Source organism: Coloeus monedula (assembly GCF_965178545.1).
Source record: "Coloeus monedula genome assembly, chromosome: 1".
NCBI lineage: Eukaryota > Metazoa > Chordata > Aves > Passeriformes > Corvidae > Coloeus > Coloeus monedula.
In genome coordinates, this window is record NC_138781.1 from 19,959,245 (window position 1) to 19,971,869 (window position 12,625).

A 12,625-nucleotide genomic window follows, 5' to 3' on the forward strand; every position below is an offset into this window, starting at 1 on the left:
TTGACATCATCCTGTCGTTACAAATTACCAACCATAGAGAGATCTGTTCATTCCCCTAATTCTTTCTTACACTGCTAGCTGACGTCAGTGAGTTAGAGGATTTCCCAAGTTTTGTTTACAAGAAGCAGTTGCTGGAAGAGTCACACAGAAGCCCCACATCTGCACAGCTTCTCTTTCCCAGCACCACCAGTGCTGAGCACCTCTCTGCACAGGTACAGTAATAGAAGGCGCCATCCAGCTCAGCCCAGACTACAGCTACCAAGGGCTTCCTCTTCTCAAAGGTACAACCATTTTACAGGAGAATGACATTTCTTCTGCATCATTCTAGGCTAAAAACCAGCTTGAGCTTGCTCTCCCCACAGAGATGATCACCAGTATCCCCTTTCCTACCCCAGGCTGAACTTTTAGCCCACCTTGTCATAACCAGATAAACTGTTAGAAGGTCATCCTGATATGATTATGTATTCATGATTACATTTCTGAAACTGGGAATTCATGAGAACCATCATCCAAAAGTAAAATTTGGTGATTTCTGCACATCAATTAAAAAATCTTGCAGTGTTGATACAATGGGAATGTCCACTTCTTAACAGCTCAAACTCGTATCTTAGTCATCTCCTCTGTAATTTTCTCAGTGTTACTTCCACTGTTACCCTACATAAAATATACCAAACTATTACAGAACTAGTCATACCACAAAAAAAGGAGTCACACAGGCACTGGATTCCATGATATCATGTATCTTCCTTAAATATAAAAGATACCATAAATTACTGGGTTAAAATATTCATACAAAACCTCAAAACTTTCCTGAATGTAAAAATTACAGGCTAACAGAATTGATGCTTTCTATGCTATTACTAATTTCAACACTGGAAACACAGATATGAAAAAGCATCAAACTGTCAAATCTCATAAGCAATACTTACAATCAAATAGTAAATCATCAAATAAATCACCCACTGTTATTAAGAATGATCATTTTGTAAGGTGTAGTAACCTGTCACTGTAGAATGTATCTCAGAACAGGAATGGAAATATTAAGGAACGATCTGTGCCAAACACTGATAGGAGGGACAGTATGCTTGCTTATCCATTCTCACATTGCTATATCCTCTAGCAAATATAAAAAAAATTCTCAACCACTGTGACTTACTCCTAAAAGTAACAGTGGATGAAAGACTTTAGGTTGACTAAAGACTTTAAAATCTTGGCAGCATTGCAACAAACAGACATCTCCAGGAAGTTGATGTCCTTGAAATACTTCTTAGAAGTGATCTAAAATTTTCTGTTAGAAGACAATACCTGACTACCCAAGAAAAAGAATACAATGGAAAATACTCCTGACCCATCTTAACATGAAAGTAAAGGAGCAGGTAAAATTCTCTGTCATTTTCTGCCATCAAAAAAATAATGTAAAACTCTGAGCAGAAAAACAAAGTAGAACACTGAGCTACAGATATTCACAGAAGTGGTATGTCCCATTTTAGATACCTGTCACACTGGTAGAAAGGGAGACTGAATTATCATGGGATTAGACTACAATAATTCATCTAATTGAATATTTTTAACTAATTAATTTATAGAAGTTAAATGCTAGCCTTTTTACATAAATAAATAATTCTGAAGGTTTCATAGCACTGTCAAATTAAGTACCTTTCCTGAACTACATTGTCTTGAACTAAAAAAGTCCAGTTATTATATAATTAGGGTCTTATGTAAAAAAAAAAAAGATAATTTTTTTTGACACATGTACATTCGAAAATGTATCTAGCATTTGCTTACATATTCTGCAGTTCTAAAATTAGACTGGGTCAAAACATCTAAGCACTTGCTGTTCGCTCTCTAAATCTCCATGAAATGGGATGGCAGTTTAGCACTCAGTTAATCCACAGGCTGGACTACAGGGACAGATGCTCCCAGATGTTAAACAGTTTAACATTTCATGTCTCTCCAGAGAAACAAAGTAGCCTGGAAAAGTTTATTTATCTTCAAAAAGAAGACTTCCATCTTGTTCTTTTTTTCTCCTGTATAACATTCAACCAGCTGAATAAACCCACAAGGAGAACAATCAGACCATGAACAGGGAACACACTCTGGAGTGAGGTTCTTCATGAGCCAATTTCAGATTCTGATATAAACTCAGAATATAAATCAACAAAGTCTTATTCACCAACTGTTTAACCAACTTTGGCTGCACACTTTAGGTAATGGATATAAATTAAAGTGTGTCTAGAGCAACCTTACTCAATTTTCTCTTTTTCTATCTGGATCTCACCTCTTCCTTTACAAATTATATTTATTTTACACATCCTCATATCAACCCTCATTACTAATTCCATACTATTTACAGTATTTTTGTACTCGACTACTTATATTTTCTTGTGTCATGATTAACTTGTATTGAATGTAACACAAGCATTTGGACATTGTATCTGCCTGGGTCAATTTGTCAGTTTAAACAAGTTTGTACCTGCTTGGTTGAATCTGTATTCAAAAAATATTTCACTCAATAACAGAGCAAAATAATACAATATGTTCTCTAGTAATGTACTTAAAACATGACAGGGCCCTTTTTTCCCTAGAACTAATTTTAGTTTTTTTGATGCTGTGCAATAAACCCAGTGGAGGCAGCCCCCGGAGATCCCAGCCAAGGAGGCAAATTTTCTGACACGGAATTTGCTCACAGAACAGGTCATCCCTCTCATGGCCACTAATTTTGGAATTGTTGCTTGATAATCAAGGTATCTCTATTCCTTGTCCACTACCAGGATGTAGAAAAACTGATGAAAGCATTCTCCAAACCATTTTCGTCTACACTTGGGCTTGATCTAGGATCTCTGATTCATCTCATTTCTTACTCTCTCACATCATTCCTACAGTAGAGGCACCTCTGTATTTACACCAGTTTAAATGAAACCAGAATGCACCTTTATGAAGCCACTGCCAGCTAAGACAAGAACTGACTCACAAAACTATTACAGTTACCATTTTGACAAACCGCTTGTCAAAGTTGGTGTCTGTGTTAAAGTACAGAAAATGTGTCTAAAAGCAAGTTCACTCCCTCCCTATTTCTACATAAAGCTACTCATCCTTCATCCCATCCACTTTTCACAGATGCATGCAACCTTATCCTGAAAGCAAGGAATTTTTCTTCTCTTGGGTAATGAATATAATGGTGTCTCTCAAATCACTAACAAGTTTACACTCATGAAAATTTAAAAAGTCACACTGTTTCTTTCATCTGAGGAAAGATGATTACTACTAGTGAACTTTTCACTAGTAATGAACTTTTCACTAGTAGTCTTAGTAGGGAGCAAATATGACAGATGATGACCTATGTTCAGCACTATTTTCACAGAGTAGCCCTGTACATAGTATTTGTGCCATCAACAATATTAATACTCTACGTAGGACAGAGATCAATAGCACTGTGATGGCCTAATGACCACTGTGTTAAAAACATCTCACTTTATTTTGCCCTCCTAATGACATAAAGTCAAATATATAAAGCAGAAGACGTTCAAAACTGCTATGTTTTACAGAATTAAGTGATTTCTATTACTATTATAAAGAAATGTACAATGTTATGAAACCTATACTGTCACAAAAGTAGCTTGAGAATGCAAATGCAAAAATAATAAAAGAAATTATCTATTTTACCTTTTTTACTTTGTACACTAATTTATACATCTGTTACACAAGGAAGAAAAATCAAACCCACCTAAGAACACAGGAAATTTTGGTCCTAAATGCTGTTTATTGCTGGAGCCTCATGTCAGATAAGTAATTGTCCAATCTCTAACAACAGCATCTGCTCAGCAATCTCATTGCTAAGGAAGCAATGACAATTCATGAATGCCCCAACAGAAAATTAGAGCATATACAGCTGCTGTCACTAAAAGGAGCAATCAAAAATATGACTTCCCAGCAAAGATCAGGCTTTCTTTTACAGCCATAGGTGTGTGTATCAAACAAGCCTGGTGAGAAGCCAGAACCACAGAGTAACAGAGGTAGGAAGGAGCCTCTGCTGTCTCCCAGTCCAACCCCTGCCCAAAACAGATCTGTTTGATCAGGCTGCTCAGGGCTGTGTCCCAGTGAGTCTTGAACAGACTCCTCTAAGGACAGAACAACATAACCTCTTTGTGCATCTTGCTCCAGTATTTGACCACTGTGGTTGTGAAAAATCATACAAGAACTATGGTTCTCTCATGTATCAATGAGTGAGGAACAAAAAAATCCATAATGGAAAACAAATATTTGGTTTTATAGTCCAGTACAAGCAAAATGAAGTGTTATTACACACTGAATGTATCAATTTCCAGTTTTAATTGTAAGCGGTCTAAAAAGAGGGTTTGTGCTGAATTCAGCACTTCCAAGGAAGTGAAGGAGCTGAGAAGTACAGTGTGACACCAAAACACAGTACAATTGTAGTTAATAAGTAGCAGCCTAAGTACAATGGTATAATGACATCCAAACTCTTCTGAATTATAATGGATTTGGATAGCACAGATCCCTTCAGAAGGATCTGGGAGAGAAGCAGTTAAACACAGAATTATTTGATCTGAGTACATTTTCCTATCTGTTCCCAAAATTAGGGCAACGTGAACTATGTCCAGCCATTACCAGTGTTTGCTCTGCTACCTTACAAAGGGTTGGCTCACTGAATTCTTGCCTAGGACACGTCACAATGGCTGCTCTCTGGTGCCTAACATGAATGAGCACCCTTCTGCAAAAGCAGCCAGCGAGGACTCGTGCCCGTCGCACAAGCCCACCGCGCCATCACCCTCCCGCCTGGACTCGACACAGGCTGTAAGGGTTGCTGCAAGGAAATGCAGCTATTAAAGCTTAATTGTGATTTTCCTTAGGATCAAGGCCCATTGGAGACACTTTCTGAGGAAATCTTTGGATCCTTCCAGTTCCTTGGCATCCCTCCTACAGCAGTGCCTGCTCTCAATGTTGAAGAGAAGGAAAATTTAACACATCCAGCTGGTACAAAAGAGAGTCTGCCAGATTCATTTTTTCTTAACAATAGGTAGATTTCAGAGACTTTTTTTTGTCCTCTAGTACTCTCTAGAGATACTTTTGTTACTATTTTAGCTCATCTTCACACACAGTTTGAAAGTCATGTTTCTTACTTCCTTTTGCGAAATCGTATTTTAATAGAGTCACCGATGTTGGTTTACATTCAGCTCAGGAGGCAGCAGAGACTGAAATAGCTGTACTGACGCACACCAAGCTTTCTCATATAAGCAGGGTCTTTTTTTATTAGAGCAGAATGCCAAAACTCACCAGTGGCCATGTGTTGTCTGCATGCAAGTGTGCCAGAAAGGTGGCTCTTCCGTACCACCCACTTGGGGAGTTAACGGGAACCGCTGGAAACAGGCACAGCTGAAAAAGTCTGTTTGTGCTTACTGAAAACATGCTTATTCTGGCAGCAAAAGCCAGCAGATGAAAACTGTCATTTGCAATAAAAATACTGTGCTGGGATTTCAAGTTCTTTTTTCAATGTCACAATGAGGACATTTTATGCTTATGAGACATCTTAAGCTTATGAGACAGCATTTTAGCAGATCTTAGCTTTTCGGCTAAACTGAGGTTCACATAGAGAAAAGATCTGCAGTAGCATTTTCAGGCTCTTCACAAACAAAAATTTTTCAGGAAAAGCAAAATTCTGTGACACAGCAAGCTAAAGTAAACACTAAATAAATCATCAGTGCAATGGTTAAAAATGTAGATTCTATTACCAAAAGCTCTTGTAAAACTGCTGCATCACTGAAATTGTTTCTTAATTCAGTGTTATGCATGCAAGTTTTATTGCTGGTTCCAATATTTAAGTAATTCTGCACTTCATTTTTCCAATTGGATCAGAAAGTCTCTACAACTGCTAGAGCCAAAGGTTAATGTTTGTTAAAATGTTTCACTTTTACATAATATTTTAAGTATGTTTTTCTAAGAAACTATGTTGAAAAATTCTTCCTTCATTCAAAACATACATTTTTTAGCTAGACTGCTCTATTTCCAGGAATTATATGGCTATATCTTCCAAGGATGATATTTTAGAGTCTGAAAAGCCAAATGTTCTATTAGCTCTTAACTCATACACTGAACTAAAACTGAGAAGTTATGTGAGGATATGATAAACACTAATTAGGCACTAAGCTGCCTCAATGATCCCACCCCTTTCACATGGTTACATTTTATGGCCATAGCTTTACGTTATCTTCTACCTCACCTGGGTACCTATTGTTTATGCAGGTCTTGCACTACTTCTCATTTTTAAATTAAAATGGAATCTGTGCTGCAAATCTCCCTGACAGCCTAGATACAGATTACATAAACACAGAGCACAGATCTTCAAAGCTGTGGTAAATGAGTATTTTTTAAGGTTGGAAGTTAAACATCCCAGACTTAGGAAAAGTGAAAATGAGGCTACTTTTAACTCAGGGGAATGGTGGTGGTATCTTTAACTTAACCCTCACTGTGTATAGTATTACTGTTCAACCATTAACTTCACAATAATGTACTTTCTCCCACTGCAGCACTACAGAATCACAGCATCACAGAAGCATTAAGGCTGGAAAAGACCTCCAAGATCACCAAGCCCAACATTTGACCAAACACCACCACGTCAACTAAACCACAGCATTAAGTGCCATGTCCAGCCATTTCTTGAACACTTCCAGGAATGGTGACTCCACCACCTCCCTGGGTAGCCTGTTCCAATGCCTGAGCACTCTTTAAGTGAAAAAAGTCTTCCTGATGTCCAACCTGAACCTCCCCTGCCATTTCCTCTTGTCCTGTCACTGTTGCCTGGGAGAAGAGACTGACCTCCTTTCAGGTAGTTGTAGAGAGCAATACACACTGTATCTTACTTGCATACAGGAGGATCTCTCCTTGCAAAAAATCAAGAATGTCTGAAACACAAGGAGCACTCCATAGCATCCAAGAACCCTTCGGTGGACTCATTTTTGCCATCAAGTTCCCAGTTCAAAAGAGAAAAGCAAGTGGTCTCTAAGGGATGATTTATCTCTTTTTAAAATGGCATGAATAACATTTTGCCTGACTTTATCCCATAAGGAGGAAACAAATGGACCAATCCCATGACAACAAAGGAGAAACAAAATAATCAACAACTAGTTGTTAAATATAATCAGACTATACAGTGAAGTCTATAGCTTTATATATCTCCACAGGAAAGCTAAGATAGCACAAAACACTTAACATCTGTCATTTTCTACCTTTGGAGCACCTGACATTGTACACACAGTTTGTAGGTTTTTCTATTTAATTATGTGTGTATGTGCAATTTTCTATGCTTAATTAAAACAAGCAACAAAAGGATCACCCCAACAATATCTTTCTAGTGTCACACTGATATTTTCAAACACTATCAGTATGACTGAAATCTTTATATCCATTGCCAAAAACTCCTTGCAACTTCCAGCACAGAATTAACAGACTGCAAATGGTTTAATATTCTGTAAGAGGCAGAGCACTAGAGCCAAGGCACACTTTGGCTCTGCTGTTCAAATATTTGCTGAAAGTAAAACAACTGTGAGACATGGGAACTAGAGCTTTTTAAGGCAAAGCTAATGAGAAATGTAGTTTTATCTAAAATTTTTCATTTTATTTAAAAATACAAAGTTTACATGAAGCGGATACAAACCATATAAACTATTAGGACAAATATCGTAATTTTGGCAGAATAACACACATAAATAGAATAAATTCTACATGAACAACTTCATCTATATAATTCTCCTGTATCTTGTATCTCCTGTATGTTGTAATCCTCCTTTCGTGCTTTGGGCAAAAGGGCAATTCTTGACTCCTCAGCCTGGCCACCACTGTGTCTGTGTACATCTGGGAGAGCAGTGAAACCCTTCCCCTTCTCTTTGAAGGAAAGAGTTCCCAGGAGGTTTAGCACCAGCACAGCTGCTGCTGCACTGCAGTTCTGCCCCAGTACAGAAGGAGTCGTGGCCTTGCTCATACATTCTGGAGATGCCTTTCTGCCAGAAAAAAATTCTCCAAAGATTTAGAATTAAGCTAGAGCAGAACTAGGGCTTCTCTGACATGGGCCAGGAACCAGGAAGAACCATGCAGGGGAGAAGCCAACAAAAGAGCAGCTAAAAACCAGGCTTTGGGCCATTCTGTGTCTGAGCCGTGCCAAAAGCACTCCATCCTCAGCACCTAAAGATTTGTGGAAGCTCTCATCTCATCCCTGTCCAAAGAAGAGTCTCTCACAGTAACAAGCTATAAATGGCATTACTTCTCTTTAATATTTCCTAATATTCTCATTTACTTTAATATTTCCTAATAGTCTTATTTACTTTTCCTTCAGACATCTCATTTGTATTCCTTGCTCAGAGCACAAGATAAAACATGTTTCCTGGTGGGTGTATGAGATACAAGAGTGAAGTGCTGTGATGATGATATCCTTACAGAATATATTATGCAGCTGGTGCACAGCTAGTCATCTAGCCAGCAGATGAAACATTAGCTGGCAATAAACCTTACTCTTATTATAGCCATAGAACTGCTAAGGTTTAATTCCAGGCTGGATGCAGCAAGAGTTATTATAAAAACATGAAATAAAATGACACAGAATTGTAACAATTTTCTCATTGTAAGAAAAGAGACATGGCATCAAAATGCAAAGCGGCAGCAAGAATTCTAATTTGGGTTTCTAGATTTTTTTAAATTTACTGTACTTTCCTTGGCTGAGTGGACTGAATTTTCTGTGGGTAGGCAAGGACATAATTCCTCAGGCTGAACCAAAGCTAGTGGAGTGACCTGTGCTCAGTCTGACCAGGGAATCAATCCTGTATGATACAGCTGCCTATGTGCACACAGCTGTTTTCTCCACACACAACAGTTAGTGCACATACAAGTGTTTTATTCATAAGCAGCTGCCATTTACACACTCAACATCACACAGGATTTTACATGCCTGCACCCATTGTTGCAGCAGGTTCTCCTGGGAAGTGACTGCCACTGGCGTGAGAATCAGCCCTTCCCCCCTCCAACCTCCAAATTGTCTTGCCTTTCATTTTATAGGGTCTAGTTTATATGAGAGAAATCCAAAATTTAGTTTCTTTCTCACCACCACATACTGTAGAGGGGAGAGCACCCAGAGAAGGGTGAGGACACTCAGCAGGAGATCTTACCACCTCTTTCTCCAGCTGGCCAATCAGAGCCTCCCCTTGCCTTTCTTCCTCTTTGTCCCATTTTTTCGGATTTTTCCCCGAAGTCCCTATGCCTATAAAGAGGTGATGCACGTCATTGACTCTGGATCTGGTGAGGTGGTTGTGTGCACACCAGGGAGCTGCAACACCCCCTGTGCACCAATGCCTTTTACACACAATACAAGACATTGCTGCACATCAAGTATGGTTTCCTAATAAGCAACTAAAACTCTGCAGGCTTCTAAAGCTTCTAAAAGAACAATTTAAAAAATTCTGTATCTTTCCTCTAGTATCAAAATTATATAAAATCCATGGCTGTACTCCAAGGAGATCTGTAATCCTTTCTGAATTGCTGGTAGTCAACCAGAAGCTTGTAAATGGCTTTATGGCATAACCCATGTGCACAAAGTGACACCAGGGATACAGGAAAACAGATGGTGGAGTTCTGCTCTGTTTTTTTTTTTTTTAATTTAAATTAGTTTTATTAATAGCCATTTTTTATTTCCATATTTACTTAAAGAAATTAAGAAGCTGGAGTGAAGCTTAAGAGTAGAATATTGAGCTGCAATGCTGTTATACATTCTATTTTTTGTAAATAAAAACTGTTTGCAAGATGTGGAGAACGGAAAGATAAAATACAATAAAATCAGTAGGTTATTAGTTAAATTATACATTTTAATCTTGTTTTACATTTGTATTTCATAACAAGGAAATACTCTTTTTTGCTAGCATAAAGAACTTTTAAAATGGGTTGATTGGTATCAAAGTCAAAATTTCTAGCATGTGTTTTCATGGCTATGTCATTTTCTGAGTCAGACACTGGAAGACAAAGGCATGTTTTAATTGTTTCCATCTCAAACGAATCCTTTTCTGCACAATGAGAATAAAAATTACTTAAAATGAATAAATATAAACACAATATTAACTTTATACAGTTTTGTAATTTTTATATTACTTTAATGCAATATTATCTTAAATTTTTAAATATTCACTGTAAAATAACTCTCATTTAATAGTGTTTGATATCATGATAGATTTATGAAAACTGGTTTCACATGAAAAAATACAGATGGTGCACCTAATTAGTTAGCATCCAGTTAAAAACTGAAGACAGTTATCTGTTTAGGTATCGCTAAACAATTTACACAAACTTCTTTTTGTCACTTTGCATTCTCAACAGCATGGTAACTAAATGAAGTGGAAGTCCACTGCATAACAAAAATCATGTCTTAACAGAGTTGTGAGATAACTGCATAATCAGAATTTACATCAAGAAGATAACATTTCCTATTCAGAGATAGGAGAAAAAATATGTTGTCTAGCACAACAAATATACAAGCCTCCTCTGAAGTTCAGAATGCACTGTGAGATAGATCACTGAAACTCTCTGATCTAAGGATAAAATTAGGGAAAACAGCCAAAACAAGCCAAGGAAGGGACACAAAAGAGACACATTATAAGCAATCAAGCCTGAAGAAGATGATAAGGGTTTTATTTGAATAATTACCAATTATATAAAGAGTTCATTGTCCTAATGGCATACTTAAACTATGTAGACATTTATGAAGAATGTAATCAAGCAAGGCAAGAGTAACATCTTTGAGTGTCCTGGAAACCACAAGCAGGGAAAACAAAATAGAAGGGCTCCTCTAGGGTTGTTTCTCATCAATTGGTAGAAACTGTTTAAAACATGAAAGTGGAAAGAAACAAGTGATCAGGATTTGGAAAAAAGTCACCAACAGTCAGGAAAGACTGATAACAGGGGAATGAATACAATGGCCTTTGTGAAAGCAGATTTTAATACACTTGCAGTGCATTCTCAAGTATAAGTGACTCAAGGAAAAAATAAATTCAGGAAAGTGACAGGTCCTCACTGAAATAATATTAAAGGCACAAGCACAAACTAACCTATATGAAAAAAGATGCACAGTTCATAACCTGAAACTTTGTCATATGAATACAATAGAGCAAACAAATAGGGGGGAAATTAGCATAAAATTATATATTTCTAAACTGGAAGAATGAACTAAATGAAAATAACACAGCACAGTTTATCAGGATAGCTGTAGATAGCCAGACACTCATCAACTCTGTGTGGAAGAAGCACTTAACTGACTCAATGGTTGTCCTAATGACAGGATTTATGAACTGGATCTCAGTTAGAACTGACTGCCAACCATGTGAAAGTCAGTACTTCATGGAAGATGACCAGGCAAGAATACAGCCCACATGGACCAAAACAATCAATCTGAGAGGGTCTGGGGCCTCACGCAGCATGTGCTGCGCTGTCTTGAGCACAGCACTTCAAGGCAAGGTTGAAGGAAGAAGAGTGACAGTTTGGACAGGAGCAGCAATGATGATGGGAGGTGTAGAACACAGCAGGGAGAACAGAGAAAACTACTTATTTTCTGTCAGAAGGTTCAAGAAAAAGTTATGCAAATACCTATAATGTGTGTAGAAGAACAGACTTGGGAATGCCTTTAAATACCTCTAAGTCTTAATTTTATTTTACTCTCTGAACTTTTTCACATATACCTAAGTTTATTTTTAAAACAAAATACATCAAATCTTACTAAACTCTTTTAATTTCAGATTTTATCTCCAGCCTTTGCCAGGTGCTATGTCAAAAAGTGTGATCATTTAATACAAGGAAGGCAGGCAGGAAGGCAGGCAGGAAGGAAGGAAGGAAGAGACTATCAACTGCAAGGCAATGGACAGCAGAACTTAACATTCACAAAACATTCAAACTCTCTCTCAGTTTCATTACTTCCACTTGGTCAAACTCATGCTGTACATCATGGAGTCAAGAGCACAGCAAATCTCCTCTCTTGCATATCTCATAATACTGTTTTCTATGAACTGAGGTTATTTCTAATGAACTATTGTTTATCTACCTTTTGTCCCCAAAGAAAGCAAGCTCCATACACATATATTTCGGATTAGTTAATTACCTTTTTCTGGTACCTTATGAACTTCTCATGTTTTCATTAATGTGGCATCTAAGTGCTATGTATAAAAATTCATACAAGCATTCATAGTCATCTCACAGTGATATAGGAACAGAGAAAAGCATAAAAAAAAAAAAAAAAAAAGACTAGGCCCACAATGACAGAAGAAAAGATTTATTGGATCCTAAAAAGAGACAAGGTGGGGTTTTTATCAACTGAACAAGTTACTAAGTTGTTGGGCAGAAAACAAGCCTAAAAGACTACTCAGACCAGAAGCCACCTGTGGTAGGTCAGCTCAGGCAGTGACTTACTGAGACACAGAAAGTGCAGAAAAGTGGCCCATAAAGCCCTCCTGTATCCCTCACACTAAGGGGGCTGCCTGTGTTTGTAGGGAAGAGAAACAGATCAAGCCAACATCAGTGGTGGCAGGTGAGCAGAAAGACCACAAAAAGACAGAACCAAAGTGGAAACTATGTCAGGAAATGGAAG

The 12,625-nt window shown here is 37.7% G+C and overlaps 1 protein-coding gene across 7 annotated transcripts in view; it reads right to left on the reverse strand.

Moving 5' to 3' along the window:
* Positions 1-12,625, reverse strand: part of CACNB2 (calcium voltage-gated channel auxiliary subunit beta 2) — a gene marked incomplete at both ends in the record, with an annotated part of 243,356 nt that overhangs the window by 40,029 nt on the left and 190,702 nt on the right. The window lies entirely within an intron of this gene.